At 40.4% G+C, this 19,673-nt stretch overlaps 1 protein-coding gene across 3 annotated transcripts in view; it reads right to left on the reverse strand.

The window, feature by feature from the left end:
- The window catches only part of acsl1a (acyl-CoA synthetase long chain family member 1a), a 134,017-nt gene extending 115,394 nt beyond the window's left edge, over window positions 1-18,623 (reverse strand). The window contains exon 1 of one of the 3 annotated variants that reach the window (XM_052019612.1): window positions 18,536-18,623. The gene's annotated coding sequence lies outside the window, so the exon portion shown is untranslated. Of the gene's footprint in view, window positions 1-12,841; window positions 12,860-18,310; window positions 18,331-18,535 lie in introns of those variants that run through there. The other 2 variants (XM_052019616.1, XM_052019615.1) reach the window with 2 other exon arrangements.
- Between the last annotated feature and the right edge of the window lie 1,050 nt (window positions 18,624-19,673).

The following is a 19,673-nucleotide window of genomic DNA, read 5'->3' on the forward strand; positions in this document are numbered from 1 at the left end:
TTGCAGCTCAGTGTCACACTTTTTTTCTGTAATGTTATTTGTCAAGATATAGTCAGCTTTGTAACAAGATATAGTCAGCTTTGTAACTATGCAGGTTATAGAGTAATGTTCTAAAAATGAATGCTTAAAATGATGACAACACTGGACAGGAGATAGACCACACGTAGTCTGATTCTACCTAAAACAGGATGGCATGGATGCAAGACAGGAGCAAGAGACATTCACTTGGGGAGTTGCTGCTGTGGAATATATTTTCAGAGCTAGAGCTCTGTGCAGAAACTACATTGATGTTTAAGATAAGATTAAAGTAAAGGGAGATGGTAGGCTACGGTAACAGGGCAGGGATATGTGGTTAAGCCTATTTGCTCACTGTCTTGCAAATACTAAGGACACAAGTTAGTCACTTTTAAGGAATAAAGAGGATTGAGACTACACAAGGCCCAGGAAGTTTTCTCTTCATTTTCTTCCCCATTGGGATCAATTGGAACACCAGTACTTCTCCAACCTCACAAAAGAACAGGCATCCTGCAAACTAAAACCATCATCCTAATATTAGCCACTATCCTAATATCTTTGCATTATCACTGGCCACAGGAGTAGTGCCAGATGATTGGAGGATGGCAAATGTTGTTCCTTTGTTTAAGAAATGGAGTAGGGATAAACCTGGGAATTACAGATCAGTGTGTCTAATTCAGTGGTGGTCAAATTACTGGAGAAGATTCTTCGAGACAGGATTTATGGGCATTTTGAGAAGCATAGGCTGATTAGGGACAGTCAGCATGGCTTTGAGGGGCAGGTCATGCCTCACGAGCCTGATTGAATTCTTTGAGGATGTGACAAAGCACATTGATGAAGGTAGAGAAGTGGTTGTGGTGTACGTGGATTTTAGTAAGGTGTTTGACAAGGTTCCTCATGGAAGGCTTATTCAGAAAGTCAGGAGGCATGGGATCCAGAGCATCAGTGGATTCAGAATTGGCTTACCCATATAAGACAGAAGGGTGGTGGTAGATGGAGCGTATTCTGCCTGCAGGTCGGTGACCAGTAATGTTCCACAGGGATCTGTTCTGGGACCCCTGCTCTGTGATTTTTATAGATGGCTTGGAGTAGGATGTGAGAGGGTGGGTTAGTAAGTTTGCTGATGACATGAAGGTTGGTATAGATTACAACAGGACATTGATAGGATGCAGAGCTGGGCTGAGAAGTGGCAGATGGCGTTCAACCCAGAAAAGTGTGAAGTGATACACTTTGGAAGATCGAATTTGAAGCTAGAAGGTTAATGGCAGGACTCTTTGCAGTGTGGAGGAACAGAGGGATCTTGGGGACCACATCCATAGATCCCTCAAAGGTTGCCATGCAGGTCGATAGGGTTGTTAAGATGGTGTATGGCATGTTGGCCTTCATTGGTCGGGGTATTGAGTTCAAGAGCCACAAGGTAATGTTGCAGCTCTAGAAAACTCTGGTTAGACCACACTTAGAGTATTGTGTTCAGTTCTGGTCACCTCATTATAGGAAGGATGTGGAAGCTTTATAGAGGGTTCAGAGGAGATAACCAGGATGCTGCTCAGATTGGAGAGCACATCTTATGAGGATAGGTTGAGTGAGCTAGGGCTTTTCTCTTTGGAGAGGAGGATGAGAGGTGATTTGATAGAGGTGTACAAGATAAGAGGCAGAGATCGAGTGGACAGTGAGACTTTTTCCCCCGAGGCAAAAATGGCTAACACGAGGGGGCACATATAAAAAAAATTAAGGTGATTGAAGGAAGGTACAAAGGGGATGTCAGAGGCAAGTTTTTGTTCCCCCCACACTCTCCCCCCCCAAACCCCACAGAGAGTGTTGGGTGCGTGGAATGCATTGCCAGCAGAGGTTGTGGGGGCAGATACATTAGGGACATTTAAGCGACTCTTAGATAGCCACATGAATGATAGAAAAATGGAGGGCTATGTGGGAGGGAAGGATTAGATAGAGCAGGATAAAATGTCAGCACAACATCATGGGCCGAAGGGCCTGTACTGTAATGTTCTATGTTCTAATAACAAGAGCTCTGCAACAATGTCAAAACAAAACACAAGGGAGAAATACAAACCTTGTGACAACAAATCAACCAGTCAATAAGAATGGTGGGAAAGTAACACTACAGACTATTGTCAGGGCAAAATTAATCCTTGCTTGGAAGTGTATAGAATAATAAAAGGGACAGTCAGCATTGATTTGTTAAAGGCTTGACTTTGATGAAGTAACAGGGGATTGTCAAAGACAACACAATAGATGTTAATAGAAGTCTTTCAAAGGACTAAAAGTATTGCAGACAGACCTGCACAGAAAATTGAAGATATTATAGGCATATGATGATTAACAAGTGATTAGTTAAGGGATTGGAGGAAGAGAATTGTTGAGAAATATTTAAATGACTGGAAAAAATGAACAGTAAAACTCTGATAATTCAGTATCCAATTATTTAGAAATCCTGATGCTCCAGTATCTGACTCACTCATTTGCCCAGAATGTGAGCAGGAGATGTGCAACCAGAGTCAAGAATCTGGAGGGTAGCCGGAGTCCAGACTGTGGGCTGGATATGCAGGAGCTAGGGTTGTGGTCCAGAACATCAGGGGTCAGGAACGTGGGTAGGATTGCAGATGAAGCCAGACTATTGTCAGGGGCAAAATTAATCCTTGCTTGGAAATGTATAGAAATAATAAGGGACAGTCAGCATTGATTTGTAAAGGCTTGACTTTAATGAAGTAACAGAGGGTTAGCAAAGACAACACAGTAGATACAGGTCTGATTATCAGACATCCAATTGTTCAAAAGAAAATTTATACTCCAGCATCTGACTCACTCATTAGTCCAAAATGTGAGTTGGGGATCCAGAGTGCAAGCAGGGCGTGCAGCCAGCGTGGGGATCTGGAGTGCATCTAGAGCCAGGGTCCAGAGTGTGGGCTGGGTGTGTGGCCAGAGCCAGCTTTGGGGTCCAGAACACCAGAGGTCAAAAGTGGACAGGTTTGCACCCAGAGTGCTTGTTTGTTTCACTTGAACTTTTATTGTACTAGTCTACAAAATGTAGAAAATGTGAAATAAAAAGGTGCTTGGGTATTAATAGGTGTAACGTCCAATAGTCCAGAAAGTCTGTTAGTCCAGAACTTCTAAAGTCCCAAGGACACTAGATTGTCAGAGTTTCACTTTAAGTTTGTAAACAAAAACCAAGTCTTTCAAAAGAAGTTACAAATCACTGCTGTATATAATTCTGGAACATGACACATTTTAAAAATGTGTCAAAGCCTTAGAAAGTACGCAATTGTTGCTTACCAAGGTGGAACACTTTCATTATATGGATAGAATGGAGAAATTGGGATTAGAACAGAGTAGGTTAAGGAGAGACCAAATACAGGCATTCAAAATTGAAGAATTTCAATGGACCAAACAGTAGCAAATGGTTTCCTCTGGCAAGTGGATCAGTTACCAGAGGTCATAGATTTGACATTATCAAAAAGAACTAGAAATGAAATACAGAGCCTTGTTCTGATTCAAAAAGCAATTAGATGCACTCAATGTGAACTAACTTGCAGGGTTACGGTAAGAAAGCTGGGTCTTTCAAAGAATTGGTGCAGACATGCAGAGCTGAAAGGCCACTTTCTACACCACAAAATTCTAATGTCCCACAGCCAACCTCATGACGAGTACCAGTGGGATGTACGCTGTTTTCCTTCCTGAAACAGATCAGAAGTCAGCCAGCTGGATTTGAACGAGGCCAGAGAGTTCAAATAATGCCATTGCTTTTGAAGCAGTATACAAATTTTGCTGCCTGACCAAAGTTTTAATTAGGACATTGATCTTCATTTTTTTTTAAAAGAAGTGACTACAGATAATCAAGCAAGATAGCACTGGACTCTGCTGTAAACTCCATTTCAGAACAGCTTGCTAATATTAACCAGTCATACATATCATAAATGACTATTTGAGTAATTGCAGTAAATTGAGTAAATCGGAATAATTGCAAGGTGGGGTGAGTAGGGATCCATGCGAGGATAGTATGGGTCTGTATTTGGGTAGCCCCTTTCATTGGGGTATCTCAATGTTTTTCACTGCCTATGAAGTTTTTTTTTAATTAATTTGAGAAATTGGGCTTCACAGGCTGAGCCAGCATTTAATTCCCTGTCCTTAATTGGGACAATGGGACTAGCTTGTTGAGCACCATGGTCAACATGGACACATTGGGCCGAAGGGCCTGTTTCCATGCTGCATTACTCCATGACTAATTGCCCTTGAGAAGGTGGTGATAAGCTGCCGCCTTGAACCAATGCAGTCCTTGAGGTGTGGGTATACCCACAAATGCTGTTAGGGAGGGCATTCCAGGATGTTACCCACAATTTGGAGGAATGGCGATATATTTCCAAGTCAAGATGGTGTGCGTCTTGGAGGGCAACATCCAGGAGGTGATGCTCTTTGCTGCCCTTGTCCCCCTCGCTGGTAGAGCTCATGGGTCTGGAAGATGTGGTCTAAGGATTCTGGGCAAATTGCTGCAATGGATCCCATAGTACAAAGTGGTGCTACTGTGCGTCAGTGGAGGAGTGCATGAATGGAGTGCCTATCAACCTATTAAAAGGGTAGAATGTGCAATGAGGTGGGCACGTGTGAAACGTGTCTAATAATTCACCCTTGCCTCAAAGGTATGGCAGTAAACCAAGAGCAAGCCCATTGTATTCTCTCTGCACTTGAAACTAAAAAAAAACCACTGGATTACAGTAAAACTCTGATAATCTAGCATGCTTGGGATTTTGACAGCATTGGACTACTGGATTTTGCAGAGTATTGGACACTGCTCCTCTTAATACCAAAGATATTTTATTGCACTTTTTACATGTTACAGAATCCGGTTGATTATCACCGACATACATCGTGAAATTTGTTGTTTTGCAGCAGCAGTGCAAAGAGACAAGATTACTATAAATTACAAAATAAGTAAATAGTGCAAAAAAAGGAATAACGAGGTAGTGTTCATGGACCATTCAGAAATCTGATGGCAGAAGGGAAGAAGCTGTTCCTAAATTTCTGAGTAGTGTAACAAATTTTCCAGTGAACCTGGAAGGGAACAACAAATATACTCGTACTCAGGAGCTGGCTCTGGCCACAACCCTACTCACATTCCTGACCCCTGGTGTTCCGAATCCCAAGCACAGCTCCTGATTGCACATCCCACATGCACTCTGGACACTCTGCTCACATCCTGGACCAATGAGTGAGCCAGATGGCAGACCAGCAGTATTTCTGAACAATTGGAAGCTGGAGAATCAGATTTTTACTGTACATTTGTAAACACCGATCTAACAAATGATGAGTGATGTGCTCCAGGAACCTAGGCTGCAGCCTCAGCTTTTCATCATGCTACACATCACTTGGATGACGAATTTGAGAGCGCCTTTAGAAATCTACAAACACTTATTTTAATTAACAAGTAATTTATCCATGATAATTTTTTTCCAGAATGACTGGATTATAACTTCTGTTGCCAAGGAGATGGCAAGAACCCAGGCTACTTCCAGTCCCAAGGTTGAAGCTAACACCGAAGTACTAGGCTTCTGTATGGCTGCCCATATTCCTCTCTAAAGTTTCAAATAGGTGATTTAAGAAAAAAACTTTTATCAACTTCACAGTATCCAGTTTGTAAGAGTAGCACAGTCCGACAAGGCAGAGCCTAATGAGACACTCAGGGTTAGCAACACACAAAGTATTGGAGGAAGTCAGCAGGTCATGCAGCATCTATGGAGGGAAATGGACAGTTGACATTTCGGGTTGAAACCCTTCATCTGGGCTCAGTCTCAACCCAAAACGTTGACTGTCCAGGTCTCTCCATAGATGCTGCCTGACCCACTGAGTTCCTCCAGCGCTGGGCGTTGCTCCAGATTCCAGCGTCTGCAGTCTCTTGTGTCTACACTTGGGGTTAGGTTTAGAATGAATGGTGGCTAAATCACCTACTGGAGCTACCAAACCATCAGAGTGTTCTAACGATGTAGGTGGTGATGCTCAAAAGGCAAAAAATAATAGTTACTCATTTAAAAAAACCAAACTAATATTAAATATCTGTAACTTAGCACATCAAATAACATTTGAACTGCAGAAAAAATAAAATTGAAGAATTTGGGAAAAGTGCAATAATAGTCCTCCAGCACACATCAAAATATCTTTGAAGCTCAAAGACATTTTTTCAACTTCTTGAAATGCATTTAAAGCCTATTTTAAAATAATTTGCACACATGATATAGCAATACAGCAATAAAATGCATTCAGCGTGTATAATGAATAATTACAGGCATCAATCTAATTCAGGGTTTTCATATGTCATAGAACCAAAACAGATTTAAAAGAGTCATTCAAACCCCACTATTAGATTACAGTTTTGTTCCACTCCTATGCATTGAAATACGTCAAAAGAATTTAGAGAGCTACTTGTTAAATGAATGAAAATCTGAGTTTACCAAAGGTGCATAAAAATTCTAGAAAAGGGAAAAGATCAAAGATGTGGTCAAAGGAAATATGTTAGGTTCCTTTTGAAAGCAAGAAAGTAGATTACAAGGCAGAGTAAGTCAGGGAGAGGTCCATAGGAACTGGCTCTGTATTTCAATAAATGGGGTTAAAAATGGCAGAGAAGTGCTTTGAAACTATGCATCAAAGCCACTGAGAAATTCAGAACAAGAATCTTGAAATGATTTCCAGTGTAGATGCAACTCATCCAACTTGGCAAGGATGGGTTGATGAATATGCTGATTTTTTTTTTTAAAATGGCACAGGACACAAGCTAAAGTACTCTGCATTAAATTAATGGTAAATCATGAAGGGACAAGAGAAGACGACAAGCAAAAAGCAGTGGAGAAGCTAACTGGATTTGGGTTCATCAGTAGGATAGAGGTTAAGAAACCATAGAACAATACAGGCCCTTCGGCCCCTCATGTTGTGCCGCCCTTCAAACCACACCTAAGACTATCTAACCCCTTCCTCCCACATATCCCTCTAACTTCAATTCCTCCATATGCTTATCTAACAATCTCTTGAACTTGTCCAATGTATCAGCCTCCACCACCACCCCAGGCAGCACATTCCATGCACCAACCACTCTCTGGGTGAAAAACCTCCCTCTGACATCACCCTTGAACTTCCCACCCAATACCTTAAAGCCATGTCCTCTTGTTTTGAGCATTGGCGCCCTGGGAAAGAGGCGCTGGCTGTCCACTATCTATTCCTTTCAATATCTTGTATACCTCTATCATGTCTCCCCTCATCCTCCTTCTCTCCAATGAGAACAGCCCTAGCTCCTTTAGTCTCTCCTCATAATCCATACTCTCTAATCCAGGCAGCATCCTGGTAAATCTCCTCTGCACCCTTTCCAACACCTCCACATCCTTCCGATAATGAGGCGACCAGAACTGGACACAGTACTCTAAGTGTGGCCTAACCAGAGTTTTGTAAAGCTGCATCATCACTTCGCGGCTCTTAAACCCGATCCCCCGACTTATGAAAGCTAACATCCCATAAGCTTTCTTAACTACCCTATCCACCTGCGAGGCAACTTTCAGTGATCTGTGGATATGAACCCCCAGATGCACAATGGAGAGAAACACAAGTCAGAGGTTAGGAATAGAGATTGAAAAGGTTTCAGATATGTTGAAAGAAATTGTAAAGAGTATGGTAGAGTTCATAAAGGTAAGATAAGTTGGTAAATATCAAAAATAGCCCCAGTGTTTAACACAGGTGACACCCCCACCCCCCCCCCAAACACCACAGGGTGGGGCGAGGGTTGTACTCCTAGAAAACGGTCCGCACCACATTTTTCAGTAACATGAAGCCAGGTCATCTGCACGTGTGCCGAAAAATGGAAGTTGAAACAAATTAATTTTGTATTGGGTGAATTTCCGTAACCCAAACATCCATAATACAGGGATCACTCATATGATAGCAGGTTTTCATATCAGAAGAGGTCATGTATACGGCAGGAGAAATTAAAAGGTAGGCAGGGATGATAACATTCGAGGCCACCAGGATGAGTAGAGATGTATTTATATAGCACTTAATGTAGTTAAACATCCCAAAATGTTTAACAGGAGCACAACAGAAAACATCAAGCCCTACATGAGCACAGAGGAAGCTTTCTCCCCCCCAAATAGATTAACTTCAATGAGTGACTTTAAGGAGAAAGATGTTGAAATTTGAGGAGGAAATTCCAGAGTTTAGCATCTGGAAAGTGAAGCCACAGACACCAATATGGGATGACAAAAACTGAGGATGCTCAAGAGGTCAGAAAAGTCCTCAAGTAAACTTGGCCCTGCAGAGGTTTGAACACGAGGGTAATAGTATTAAATCTAACGCATTCCTTGAGCACGAGTCAATATATATCAGCAAGCATGGAAAAGGTGGGTGAAAGAGCCTCAAGGGCATAGTATGAGAGGGGCAACAGTTTTAGGTAACTTGTAATTAATGAGTAGACGATACAAAGGAAGACATTGAAATAATTAAGTCTAGAAATAATGCAAGGATGATTGAGGGCTTCAGCAGTAGAAGGGCAGATGCAGAGGAGTTGTAGATGGGTCAATACAGGTGTCAGAGGTGCTGCACCTTCTAGAAGGCAAAGCAGCATGACTGGTTGTCTCACCACAGTTGGCCTTGGAGAGGGACAGGGTTACCATTTAACAGCAGGCCAAGGTTCAATGAACCCGAAGGCATCAAATCACGAGAGCCAAAAAGGTGTGCCAGAGAAGCCATAAACCTTGGGTCTGGAACAACCACCAAATTTGTGCTGAAGGAAATATTAACAGGTTTGGCTCATGTGTATGGAATATTTTGCTTAACATAAGCCTTGTCTGAGGGCCAGTCCTGGAGGATGGTATTGCAAAATGCTTTTAGCACCAAGTTACAATCTGAAGGTATCAGTAACAATCTGAAACTTTAACCGTCATAACAAAGTATAACGGAACAGTTTACAATCAATTCTGAAAATCTAAATCATGAGAATGAAAGCTGATCACTGAACCTTTTTGCTTGATGTTTCCATATTATTTTTTACAACCAAATTCAAATTCTCAATCTACCTTAGCATCCTTTGAATTCACATTCCCAAAAAATATTAGTCCAGGCCTCTGAATTATAATACTGTAATGGACAATATTACCATGGATCTAACATACCCTAAACTTGTGTCTTTGATGCTATGTGCCTGTGATGCTGCTGCAAGTAAGATTTTCATTGCACCCATGCATACATGTACTTACGTATATGACAATAAACTCAGCTTTCAACTTTGAAATAAGGTGCTGTATTCTAGCAACAGGCCAATATATTCTATTACCCCACCCACATCTAACAGAACATTACAGCACAGTACAAGCCCTTTGGCCCACAATGTTGTGCAGACATTTTATCCTGCTCTAATATCTATCTAACCCTTCCATCCCACATAGCCCTCCATTTTTCTATCATCCATGTGGTTAAGAGTCTCTTATATGTCCCTAATGTTTGATTAATTGCTTCTGGCATTCTTTAGATTGATGGGCACCAATCACAAAATGCACATGCCCAAAATAAATTTTGGTTTGTCTATTCAAAAATCAAAGATTTTTTTCTTCATTATAGAGCAATTGTTAGTAGATACAACAAATAATTACCATCCAATCTTCAAACCATAGTACATCGATACAGTACAGGAAAAATGTGCAACTAATAATCAATCTTCAAACCATAGTACATCGATACAGTACAGGAAAAATGTGCAACTAATAATCAATAGCTCCACCACTTTTTCCTCCTCTACTCATTCATAAAGTCAGCATCCTGAATGCCTTTGAAATGATTGACTTGAGTCATTTTGGGAGTAGTCCAAAAATCAACCTAATGTGACCCATTGTATGGACCATACTGGTGACACACTGGACCAGACCAGCAAGGACAGGAGGTTTCCTTCCCTAAAGAATATGTGAACCACCTGGGGTTTATGATAACCTGGTACTTGTATGATCACCACTACTGTAAAGCAAGTTTGTTTCATATTTTGTTTCAGATGAATTACATGAGCTTGAACCCCACCAAAGCAGCAAGTCCCAAAATCACATCTGGATTATTGGGACAAGCTCCTCCCACCCTTCCGAGACAGGAGGGAGAAACATCTGCTCTCTAAACCACTGCCCAACTTTAATAATAAAAAAAAATGAAGTAATTTTCAAATGATATTGCACTGGAGGGCATACAGAGGAGATTCACCAAGATGTTGCCAGCATTGAAAGCTATAGATTGAGTGATGGAAAAATGGATTAGTATAGATAGGTAATAGCCAGCATAGACACAGTGAGCCAAAAGGCCTATTTCCGTGTTATGCAACTTTTAAAAAAGAAATCAAAAGTATAGTGGTAACCTATTTATTTGCAAAAGAAAAAACTGCATATGACCATTGGGCTTCCAAAATAATTACCTGCTGCCACATTAGTCAAAGTTCAACTGTTCTGTGCAATTAGTAATGCTCAGCAAAAGACCTTACAAGACTGGCAGCAGGCAATAATTAGACATGATTTTCTCAGCTGGGAATAGAAATTGGAAGGAGTATAGATTCAACTTTTTATTAAGGAGAATATGAAGGATGATTTAAAAGGTATAGGTCTAAATGACAATTTCAAGGTCAAGTTTTCAAACAGTGGCCCAAGAAACATCAGATTTTGGCCATTTTATAATTAAATATCTTGAACCCACAAGCAATACATTTAAAACAAGAATAGAAAACACCAGAAATATCAAGTCAGGCATAATCTGTGGTGAGAGAAACAGAGTTAATGTTTCAAGTCAAAGACCTTTCATCAGTATTCTTTGTCAGCGAGGAGCAAATTAAAATTAGAACTACAGAAGTATACAGGAGCAGAAATATTTTTCAGTTGGATAACCAAGAACAGCTATTCAGAATTTGGCATCTTCTTTGAACACGAGCAGAGCTTTTCTCACCCCCATATCTTCCCCATCTGTGTTACCACCCATTTTGATCATCATTTGCTGAAGCCATTATCATAGCCTTTGATGCCTTTAAATTTGGAGTAATAGCATAAGACGGCATGGAAACAGGCCCTTTGGCCTACTGAATCTGCACCGACCATCAACCACACATTAACACTTAAAATTTAAATGATGTCAAAGATCAGCCATGATATTTTGGAATCATGAAGCAAGAATAAGGGGTTTGTTTCTACTTCCATTTCATATAATGTACTATCACTAACTGCTTAAAAATTGGACTTCATCCAAAAATAGTGTGCTAGATGGATGTTGCATATAGTCCTGATGTCCAACTAGCAGATCCCCCAAAATGTGTTTCTCTCATTTATCAACATCTTTATATTAACATCTACATATTAACATGGTGGGCCGAAGGGTCTGTTTTGTGCTGTATGGTCTTATCTTCAAAATAAAAAATCCAAGAACACATTTTTCCCTGGTTTGGCATCTTAATACACAACCTGCAGCTGCCTATAGAGATCACAGCTGTGTCAATGCCTAAAGGGAGGTTGGGGCATGTTTTGAAGCCTTTAGATAGAATACCCCTGACACCAGTGTAACTGTAGGAATAGGATACCATGGTGATGAGGGCATATGGGACACCACGGGCAGAATTTCAACCAGAATGGGCATGATCATATTAAAACATGCACAAAACAGCTTTTATGCATTTTTTGTGCACAAAGACAGATGCAAATGAGTCCCTTTTCAAGGTAAACTACTCCAATGCTCTCCTTACCAGCTTCCCAGATATAACCTTATAATTCCCTAATGGATTTATTAACAAGTCTTATTATTATAACCCTCAGTTTTAGTTATGCAGAAATAGATCTTATAAGCCCATTTTATTTCATAAACCCCTTTTTACAAATTTGAGGGTTTTTTTATTATTAGGTCATCACTCTTTATTAAGACTAAGTCTTAACAACTGGATTACAGTTATAACCTCTGCGTGGGAGACGACTGTGTTTGTGGGCAAGGAGGGAGGAGATGGCAAGAAAAGATGTCAGCCAACTGTAGCAAGATGGAAAAGCTGTTTAAGGAATGTATACTCTTGGGATCAGATTAACAAACTTGTATCAGTAGTTGAAAGGGGCCAGTAAGAAAGCAACATTAGCTTTCAATAAACCTGACAGTGAGTGCTACTACCCATCATGAGAACCACTTGATGCGATAAGATCATTCCAATGTGACAATGGTAAACATATGACTAAATTTCCACTCAATAATAAAGTGATAAAGGGGAAACAAAATAAACCTGCCCTAATAATAAATAATATACTTCCAATCTTGCAATTTTTCTACTGTTTCTATATAGCATTAACAGAGGGGAAAAATGCAAGCCAGCTGCCCTATAGGCCCTCACCTCTCACCTTCGTTATGTTCCCACCAGAACTTCTACTTTGGTCAGGTTATCCAATTAGGGCTGAAGAGGGTATAACAATGTAAATGACAATACTGATCATATTGCCGGTTCATCAAAATCTGTGTTTACATATGAAAGTGGTCTAGTTGGAAAATAAAAATGTTTGAAGAGATAATAATGTAAAAACAATTACAGAAGTGTGCTTGGCTGACTCCCAACCACCTTGGTGTAGAAAACGGCCCACCCTGCCCTATTGTGTTCCCCATATGATGCGGAAGATCCAATTATGAGGTTGACTCAGTTTATTGAGCAATGATCGTCAGTACCCCTTATTTCCCCATGCATTTGGTGAAGTAGAAGAAATAAAGACAGCACAACCTCAGGGTAGCTCAGGTGTAGGGGGAATAACTAACAGCTGTGTTATAAGCTTCACATGTTAGAAGCAAAACTAACATTTACCTTACTTCTGCATTGGTAGACATGGCAATATCCTTGATAAATCTGAAATTGTGATAATAGCAAGGCATTATATTGAGGTTACACTGTGCATGGAAATTCCTATTCTAGTCCCTCACTTCCTCAACCTGCACCCACCATGCATCTCCCACTTTATGACACACCAGGACTTGTATGACCATTCCCAAGATGACATAGGATGAGCTGTGGTAGAAAACAAAAATCACACAAATTGTTTTGACTTAAGTTTATTAATAGTGGTTTCCTGTGGTTCACTCTAGAATATTCAACTTTACAATTAAAAACTATTAATCCTTGACCATTGTACAAAAACAGACACAATCATACCCATTTGTGAAGTTACAGAAGCTATTAAGGTTTGCTGGCTTGAGGGAGCAAGGAGACAACCAATTTGTAAAAGTGCACAGTTGTTATTGTTATGACAATTTTATGAACTTCACTTTTAAATTACTGCAGTTTTCTGCTGCTAAAGTCAAGATCAATACAGTAATTATTGAAGGAATCCAGCTTCCCAGTTTGGACAAAAGCAAAATATACATCCACCCAGCATAACCAAACAGTTCATAATCTGTTAAGTGTCACAACAGCTGAAGTATTCCATTATATAAAAACAGTTTAGCACAAAAATAAATTTCAGATCAACTCAAGGCATAAATGATTTCTCAAAATAAACCAAAATGCAGTAATTTAACAGAACAAATTCAGTACATCACTATTCAAGCTGTTAACAAAATTAGTCAAACATTTAAAAGAATGCAAAAAAAAGAGAGAAATTGATTGTAATGTTGATTAGTTTTTTTTGTTTTACACAGATCAGACAGAATGAGGCAGCGTGGCCTCTTTCTATGCCAAAATATCTATGATCTATTAGAGCATATTAATACTTCTTGATACAAAACTTTGCAAGCAAACTATGCTTTATAATTATCAGCTTGTACAACATTTCTGATAGACTGCAATGCAAAATCATATCTGGACTTTACATGAAAGTAAAAATGTTATCCTTCCCGCTAGGCATTACCAAAGCATCTATAACCTCAATTATATTTGGTAGCAAAATGAGCATCCAAGCTTACACCAGTTCCATCACCAAGTTTGCTTAGTAATATTTCAGTATAATTTCCCACATACACCCTGCTTCATGCAGTTTTCCCAGGCTTGTCTATTCCAATATTCTCCTGTCTAACTTGCCACCCTCATCCTTCATCAACACAATCCTCTCCAAAACTATTTGTTCAATCAGGAGACAAAAGAGATTGTAGATGCTGGAATCTGGAGCAAAAAACTGCTGGAGAAACTCAGCACGTCAAGCAGCATATGTGGAGGCAAAGGAATGGTTGACACCTTGGGTCAAGATCTATTTAATCATCAGCCTTGAAGTCACTGATCCACATTGGCTGATAGTCCAAAACACCTTAATTTAAAATTCTAATCTCATTTCCAAGTGGCTTTAATGAGATCATTACTCCCTACAACTGTAGAGCCAGAGTTATACAGCACAGAAACAGGTCCTTCAGCCCACCATGTCTACACAGACTATCAAGCACCCATGTATCCACACTTGGTTGATATCTTTTGGTGCCTTGGCAATTCAAGTTTTCATCTAGATACTACTTAAATGTTGTGAGAGTGTCTGCCTCCACCACCATTCAAGCAGCGCATTTTAGATTACAAACACCCCCGGATGAAAAAAATCTTCAGATCCCCACGAAACCCCTTACCATGACCAATGCCTTCTTGTATGGCTTTCCATAACCTTGTATACTTCAGATACCTCTCCCACTTTGATCCTTTTGAATGGCCCATTGTTGAGAGCCATAAGCTCATAAATTCTTTCTCCAAAATGCTGCTTTATGACCCACCTTAAAACCTACCCAGCTTTTGTCATGTATACTGCTGTGGCTAGATATCAAATATCTTTTGATATTACTTACCTGAAATGCCCAGAGCTGTTTTATTATGGTGATAATATTATACAAGTACATATGTGGTTGTTGTCAGAGACAGGTGCACAACTGATATTGTTCAAAACCACATCAGTTCTATGAAAATATATTCACCCCTAGAAATGAAAGCATGCAGCATTTTTAAAATAGCTTGTTAAATGCTTGCTTGTTCAACTAATGCTGGTTTCTGTAGAAAAATATCAGTATACAATTTGGAAGTTCATTTATATCTTTAAATAAGAGATCATTTCAACTCAACAGTAAAATCAATAATTTAATACAAGCTTCCAGTTCCAGCTCACTATCTGTGGATATGGGGTCAGTTGCCACAAAGTTGCAACAACACCCAACCCTCCTTCCTTATCTTTTTTATAATTCATCTCCCCCCCCAGTCCAAAAGCTTCTTCCTCTTCATTGTGAGAAAGCAAAAACATTCTGGGACAAAACTGAAGAGACCAAATACACACGATTTTTATTAAAATAAATGATGGAACTCTGTTTTCATTTTTTTTAAAAAATGGAGTCTGCACGTGCTCCTTGTGACTGTATGGATTTCCTTCTAGATGCTCCAACATCCCAAAGACAAGCAGGTTGGTAGGTTAATTGGCCACTATAAATTACCCCTTGTGCATAGGCCAGTGGTAGAATCTGGGGGAGTTAATGAGATTTGGGGGGGGGGGGGGGGGGGGTTGGAAGAAAAAAGTAGCATTAAATCTAGAATTAGTGTAAATGAGTGGTTGATGGTCAGCATGGACTCAGTGGAACAAAAGGCCCCTTTCCACGCTGCATGACTCTTTGACAAAGCTACTGCACTTCCCAACACTCATCCAGTCAGCAAAATCTTGTGATCATCTAAACACACTAACCATCACCTAGACCACTTACTTCCTCTTCAGTACCATTGTCTACCTGTGCTCCTATTTCTCTCACTGCTGCTGTGACTTTTGCTTCATCCAAAACACTTTCAACTACTTTAACTCAATTCCAAGTTCAAAATTCAGCCACCTGTATACTGTTCTATAGTATCAGGTTTGCCCATTACCCCTTTCCCCACTTGCCTAACTACAAATCCTTGTTTTGTCATTTGATAACAAAGATTCCATTTTCACATAAATCTTTTCATAACTTGCCCCAAGGTCCTTATTTTGTTTTTAAAAACTGTTATTTGTCAATCTACATTGAGTCAGCCCAGAAACACTTCAATTTTAAAAATGCTTATGCTTGGGTACAAGTTCTCTAGCCTCAAAAGATCCCCATTATAACCATGGTTGCCATTCCATCTTTACATTATATCACTGCCACATCCCACATACTTCTCCAACCTTATTCAGCTTTATAATTACTCAAGTCCTCCAGTGTTGGTTTCACTGCTCCCTTCATCACGTCATTAGTCACAGTATTTCAACTCCTTAGCATTCTTAGTAATCACCTTGGCCTCTCCATTTTTAGAAGCTTTTTCTAAATACATCCTTTACAAATTATCAGCAACTGTTGCCGACACTGATTGAATGCATCAATGTTTGTTCCCCCACATTTTAAAGAGGGAAATTCTTCTTCCCTCTCCCCTCCTGCAAAGTGCCTTTTGACATTCTTAATTAAAGGCCCTAACAAAATGCAACCTTTTAGTTTGCTTTCTACATCTGTCGATCAATGATGTAGCAGAGCCACAGGATTATTCATAACACTCTGGGTGGAACCTGAAGACTAAGGACACGACCTAATACTCATAGCCAAACGTTTGGCAAACCTGCCAAGGTCAAGCTCTTCTGAAGTTCACTGTCCACCACATTAGGATGCATCCAAATATAAAACATGGAGCAGGGAGAATGAGATTGCTGTTTGGTATGAGATTGGCATGAGAGGTATGACATTGCTGTTTAGCATCCAAACAGCAATTTCAGACCTTTTTTAGTATAAAGATATCAGCATCATTCATGCATTTTAGGCAGAGCAAGTTTAAGAACCTTCAAATCAAGGAGGGCCTTTGATTTACAACCTGACAACTCAAAGAAAGACAAAACATACGTAACTCAGGATTACTTTTTAAAATCTTAATAATTTTTTTCTGGTGCTATTTCACTGTTTACTGTTGGAGTTTTAAAGTTTGCTTGAAATTTTTAAAATCTTTTAAAAATGATATATTAGCTGTTCATGACACTTTTACTTGAGGGTAGTTGAGTGTTTAGGCAAATTCTAAAAGATCAAAGTAATTTGCATGCATCATAGTTGGATAACTCGCTTCAAACTTCCCCATTTTTGCTTTCATGCCTATTTGATATTCCCCTTCATTGTATGCATCCCTGGGCAGAAAAATCCAAGTTTTTCTACTCAATGTTGTGTCTTGGGTCTTGCCTTCAACCCATCACCGCTTTCCAAATGTCTACCACTGCACAATAGAATCAGCATAAAATTCCACATTTATCATCCCATGCTCGATTTCCTGTTCCTCTATAAGCACTTTAAATTTTAAAATGCTCCTCATTGAGTACAAGGCTCCACAGTTCCTTTTCACTCTGAAATCTTTCCTTCCCCCACCTCCTCATTCTTGCACCTTGTCCTACTTCACCATTGGCTGCGGTGACTTTGACTGCCTGCACCTTATTGTCTAGTATTTTTTTCCCCTAAGTAGAATATTACCAGCTTTAAGCCAATACGTCTAAGTTTTATCCTGACAATGTTATATGACTTTGTCAAACTGTGTATCTGCTAATGCTCCTGTAAAGCAACTTGACGTCTTTCCAGATGGCTTGGTGCCAGATATTCCCTGTAAAGTGCGTTGGCATACTTTAGTGCCCCCTACTAATTCAACTTTCTTTTTCTTTCTGCAGCTGGACGTTGCAGCCACACACCAATAGTTCTCGTCAAGGCGCCTACCATTTAAGTGATTCTGTGCTACTTTTTTAATATAAGCAGCTAAAGAGAGCAGTGTAGAATGACAGGTACTGGAAAATAAATATTAGAATACCCAAATTAACTGCGTGATTTTACTTCATATTAAAGCAACAAAGAGGTCTGGAGTTATACGTTTAATTAAAGTGCAAAACTGCCACATTAGGGAGATTTTCCTAGTTTAAACAATCCACGCTTGCAAAATCCAGCACGCCCAATAGAAAGAACAATCAGGGATAAGGAATGAAGTTGGATTCCATAACAGGAGTTAAGAAACGAGACCGTGATATTTCCTTGGACGAATGAGATTTTCTCGCCCTCGACTTATTTAATTACAGAGCTCCCCACAGTATAGAACGTCCATGATTCAAAGACCATCTTTACTAACTCCGGTGCCAATAATGCTGGCGGATAGCGTCTATCATTCATGTGTGAAAGCACAGGCAACAGCCACCCTTATCTAATTACACCCTCAGCAAGGGCAGACATCTTACTACATTGTTATACAACGTTTTGAACTAAGAGAAACATTTATTTACTTCACATTGCAACTCGCCATTCTCATTCCCTGTCCGATACACAAGTAACAGTACCCTCAGAACCCAACGTCACAGACCTCCATCGAAACACTTGACCGCCCGGGCACATGCGCAGGTCACAGCAGCTAGGCGGTGGATTCGCCTCCTGTTCTCACGTACCGGAGCGATCGCAGCATCTGCGCGCACACACTGCTTCAAGGAGAAAGTGCAGCAAAAGCAGAGCCACCTCCTACCACTTCTTTACCCTCTCGCCTCCTAAGAAGACTTTAAGAACTTTAATTTTAAAAAATATGCATACAGACCTTCAAGTCCCTCATACAACACTCCAGCATCTAAACCATGTGGCTCCACGTTAGGGCTCACCCGACTGAATTTACTGATCTTCCAGGCAGCTGCAGCCAATCGCTTTTGCAGCTCAGCACAACGCCGCCAAAAGAACAACCCGCGCGGTCCTAAGGCCCGATTACTTTGTGCCACAGCAAAATAACTTGTGTTTATGTATCCATCAGCACATCATTTCCCCAATTAAAGCCACCGAACTTTAAATTACGAGAATATTATCCGCATTTTTTAAAAAATCATTAGGTACGAGCTGGGGGTCGAAGTTTAAAGAAGTTTTTATTTAACATAAATTAAAATTTAAAAGTTTTTTTAATCAAATATAGCACGGATTTAGGGGAAACGAACGTAGCTGTTCACCTTAACATGAGTTCATTCATCAATTAACATGCACTATCATGAGAGCAGCACGTTTGGTGTCAGAAGAGACTGCAGATGCTGGAATCTGGAGCGAAAACTAAGCTGCTAGAAGAATTCAGCAGATGGAGCAACATCTGTAGAGGCAAAGGTCAACATTTCGGGTCAAAACCCTGCATTAAGACTGGAGAGTGTAGAGGAGTGTAAAAAGCCAGAATATAGTAGAGGGAGGGGTGAAACAGAGGCTGGTAGGCGATAGGTGGAACCAAAAGGGGTGGGGAGATGATGAGCAGATGGAGCCAGTGTTGGGGAAGGGTTGGGGGAGAGCTTCGACAGAGGCTGATAGGTGACGTGGAAAAGAAAAGAATAGGCAGGTAGAGCCGGAGGGGGAAGGGTAGATGAGTGGAACCATATAAAGGGAGGGATGGTGGGCAGGTGAAACCAGCTGAGGGAGGGGAAAGGATGGGTGAATCAAGAGAGAAGAAATCCAGGTAGGTATGTGGGTAATTAGCAGGGGGAACCAGCTGGGGGAAACTGAAAGAATCTGGGTGGACTGGTGGGAGTGGGAAGGGAATACAGCCCACACAGTTTCTCTGTTCCTCTTTTCCATCCCCCCCCCCCCCCCCAATTGTTACTGGGATTAATCACCCTCCTCCACCTGGTTCCTTATACTGTCTGGCCTACATGTGACTATAGCAATGTGGCTAAATTCTTAAGGGGCCTAGGTTTGCATTGTAAATGCTG

Source organism: Pristis pectinata, chromosome 7 (assembly GCF_009764475.1).
Source record: "Pristis pectinata isolate sPriPec2 chromosome 7, sPriPec2.1.pri, whole genome shotgun sequence".
Lineage (NCBI taxonomy): Eukaryota > Metazoa > Chordata > Chondrichthyes > Rhinopristiformes > Pristidae > Pristis > Pristis pectinata.